The sequence below is a fragment of the Limulus polyphemus genome, unplaced genomic scaffold (assembly GCF_000517525.1).
Source record: "Limulus polyphemus unplaced genomic scaffold, Limulus_polyphemus-2.1.2 Scaffold4615, whole genome shotgun sequence".
Taxonomy (NCBI): Eukaryota; Metazoa; Arthropoda; class Merostomata; order Xiphosura; family Limulidae; genus Limulus; species Limulus polyphemus.
The window spans coordinates 1,985-6,281 of record NW_013670225.1 but is presented as its reverse complement, the minus strand read 5'-3'; the positions used below and the strand labels follow the sequence as shown (position 1 = coordinate 6,281).

The 4,297-nt window shown below is 34.5% G+C and overlaps 1 protein-coding gene across 2 annotated transcripts in view; it reads right to left on the bottom strand.

The window, feature by feature from the left end:
* Window positions 1-4,297, bottom strand: part of LOC106471425 (translation factor GUF1 homolog, mitochondrial-like) — a 54,451-nt gene that overhangs the window by 49,417 nt on the left and 737 nt on the right. The gene's annotated exons all lie outside the window — the stretch shown is intronic.

Here is a 4,297-nt window from a genome sequence, read left to right as displayed (position 1 = left end):
TTAAGTGTCTATTTACTTGTGACCACTCAGTGTAAGGAAGCTACATGATGGGAAAGTCCTGCCCTTCTGGTGTGGGACCAGTTGAAAGCCATGTGAAAAGACAGAGTGTGGGTATGGACAGATGATGCATGCTGGAATGGGACTGATAAATGAGTGTCAGAGATAACAGAAGAGGAAAGGGAGGTGACACCAAAAGATGGTACAGCAGTGGAAACCATGTTTGAGCCAGTCAATATGGTTCCCCCAACAGAACATGACACGGAGTGGTCTAAATTATGGCAAGGACACATGGGAGGAAATGAATAGGAGGACATGCAGAGAGGTACCAATCTGTTCAATCCTATCTGAGAGTATTGACTACTCCCACAAACAGATGAGGAACAGGAGACCAAAAACTAAGAAATTGTGTATTGAGAAAAGTGGCAAAAGGGTCCAAATCTGGGATACCCCAATGAGCATGTAATTCTTGAAAAATGTGAGGATCTAAAGACCACTCCACCTGAAGAATCTTTCTGGGACAGGATAATTGATCCATGATTAGATTCATGGCACCCAGAATATGACATGTCAACAAAATGATGTGATGGCCATGGGCCAATACAGAAGATCCAATGTTCAAAAACAAACCCTTGCCTAGTGATACACGGTACTATCGTAGAATTGTCAGAGTGGATCATCCCCACCTGGCCCCTGAAGAGCTGCAGACAGTGAAGTAAAGCCCGACAAATAGTAAAAAATTCCAAGATATTGATATGGAGAGAGGACTCAGAAACAGTCCATCACCTGAAACCACCTGAGTGTCGAGATATGCTCCCCAAGTGAAAAGAGAAGCATTTATTAAAAGGTAACAATCCGGATGAGGTGAAGGAAGAGGAACACCCAAGGTAGTATTGTTCCAATCCAATCACCAGTCAAAGTTGTTCTGTAAGTGAGGGGGAAGGGTAAGAGGTGCATCTAAGGGATCCAAAACAAGACTCCACTGGTGAATCAAAACCCACTTGAGATAACAGAAGTGGGTAAGACCAAGAAGAATGAGGGCTTTGAGAGAGAAACACATATCCCCAAGAGAGATAGAACTTCTTGTGCAGTATCAGAAGGAGAGGATGAGATACTAAATACAAGACTTTCCAAATCTCTCAACTGAAATGAAGAAGGTTGGGCCCGACTGAGAAGGGAGTTGATAATCACTTTGTGAGGAACCAAAGATTGTGTAGGTGTGAGGATAGATTTCTCCACTTTGATAAGCCAACCAATTCTGGCAGCTTCCTGGAGAAGAAACTGAGTATGTAAAGCTGAGTCATCATGTGAGGAGGCAAGAAAAGATAGACATCCATATAATGGTGGAAACAAATGCCCCAGGAATAAAGCAGTTGAGCATAAGTCCAGATGACTCGGCAGAACACAAAAGGAGCCAAAACAAGTCCGAACAGAAGTGCTCAAAACTGAAACACACGCCTGTAATGAACAAAGCGAAGAAACTGTTTGGATGCAGGGGAGATGGTAATATGTAGATACACATCTGACACATCGACCTTTGTCATCTATAAACCTGGAGTGAAAAACCTAACGAAGAAGTAAGTACAACTCCATGGTGTACTTGGGAACAACTAGAAAGCAGTTCAAAGACAATAAATTGTTCAGTATGTTGCATGAAATTGGTCAATTCTCGACTGAACAGAGCCATCACTTCATGGGTTGATAATTGTGGTTCCATCCCGGTAGATGTGGTCAGTAAATCTGCTGTAGCATTAATGTCAGTAGTAGTCATGACCACCTGAAATTGTGAGTGCATAATTCATGAAATTGAAAAAGGAAAGAAGATATATAAAATAAATCCTAACTCTCCAAGAAACAAAATGAAAACATACAATAACAAAGTAACTGAAGTAGAAAAATTCACAAAAGTAAAAATGTGTGGATATGTTAACTCTATAGTTATGGTTTGAACCCACTTGTCATACTTCTCGTATGGAGAATGATACCCACAACAATTGGTAAAATTTTGTTAAAGATTAGAAGTATTTTGTGCACAAAATAATTATGTTTTAATTAGTTAATTTAATGAAATATTTGTTACTTTGTATTGTCATTATTTGCATACAGACTCTGAATATTTCAAGTATTATCATTAATGTATTATGCAGTGAATTGTTTAGAGTTAAATATAGAAAAAAATAATATATCTTTTAATTTTTTGTCAAATTATCTTGAAAATCTTCTTAGTTTATATTCTTAATCGTAAATTTTATTTTTTTCACAAAAAGATTATTTTTCACGTTTTATTTTCCTTTCCTATCCTTTAGCATTATTACTTATCACAACACATATCAAGTTGCATTCTCTGGGTATCTTCTGCAGCAAGACTTTAGCCATCATCAAAAACGTTGTAACATTTGCCTACTATACTAAGCCTGATAAAATGAGGCAGTTTGGCTTATATATATTTAAATCATTATTAAACCTATCTAAAATGTGTTAATTAAAACATAATTAACATATCATTAATTAAAATATAAAACTAAAACCTAAATAAAATCTTATTGTCTATCTAACTAACATACTTATAAGTGAGAAACAATGATAAAGCATTAGTGAGGTCACATGCAGCAAGAATGCTAAGAGTGTTTGACAAGTTTTCTATGGAGTTCTTTGTGCCAATTTTAAAATAACTTTTGGGAAATAGTATTTCAAAATGTAACTTTCTATTGATTACAAACATCTAGCTCAGCTAAGTATAATTGACTGAGAAATCACAACTGTATGCGTACAGAGTGGGCACAGCATCTGTCAAGAGTTCCAAGATATTTATTTCAATTTTCTTCCAACAAGAATGTGTAAACAGCGCAATTAATATAGATTATTTTTATATATGGAAGGTTTAGTGTATTCAAGCCTCCTTCTCAACTTAATAAGGTCAAACATTAAACCTTTGTGAAGTAACTAACTGAAGTTGTGTGTCATACTGAGGTTTAAATATTTTTCTTCAAGGTTTCTTTTTAAATAAAGGAATTAAAACTTAGATAATATAAAACTTTGAAATATAATGTAAATTTTAATGCTAATTTCATTGATAGTAAGATGACATAATTAAATTTTGTATGTTACAATATAAAATTTCATGACATGCAAAGTACAAGGGTAAACATAATTGTAGGGTTAATTAAACCACAAACAAATACACATCTAAGCAGTAAGATTGCCAATCGAGAAGTGATTAACATGTGCAAGATTAGAGAGGGTGCTAGTTAAGATCAAAGTAATGTTGCACTTTTATTGGTGGAGGGTTGCTGCATGGTCATTTAAATGTTAGTATGCAGAAATTAGTGGGAGTATCAAGACTATTCGCATGCAAAAATTTGTGCTGATATAGAGCAGTATAAGTTGAGAAAGCTTTTTGTGAGAGGAGGTAAGATATTGTGTCAGAAAACAGTACATGGCTTGCTCCAATTTATACTTAGCATTGTGAACAATGTTCTACACCTAGTTTGTTGCAAAACTTTGTTGATCTTATCCTAAAAACAAAAGTATATTTTTACTATCTATTACTTCTCTAATGGTAGTTTTACTTTACAACCATTTTGAAACTTTGAAAACAACACATCTTAACCCTATCACACAGGGTACCCCTTTACTGCACATGACACAAGGTTTTAATGTCTTACATTCAAAATTTAAAAAACTACTTTTTGTTTACATTATAACCAATTATAATAGCATAAATGTTAGCTAATAATCCATATTTTAATAGTATACAAGTTATAAGTTCTTAATTCTACAAGGAAATATTTTAAAAAATCCTGAATTTCCACTAGTGTGAACCAAGTGACACATTTTGTCTTAGCATGTCATCATCCTTATTTTATCCATCACCCTCGAAAATGTACGAAATTAAACGTAAAATACTCTCTATAAAATTGTTATTGCTCAAACAGACCATAACTTTTATAGCCTTCAATTTTATTTGATTACAGAGCTATTGAATAGAAAATCACACCCCTCCTGCCACACCCACCTATCTCATCCTCTCTTTAACAATTTGTTGGTAGTTCTCTCTTACCTTTCATTATATATTACCTATAACCAATAAAAAGTCAAGGTTTCCATCTATCATATGACATATTGTATTATATTGTATTCTGAACAGAATATCATCAATTTCACTCACAGTACAAGATTTGTTCCAGTGGGAAAGTTAATGACTAGCTCGGATGAATTTGTAACGGCTATTGTCGCTTAGTTAGAAAGCCAGGAAAATTTTGAGAGGTTAGTGAATTTATCTACTTTTTGCATGTTATTA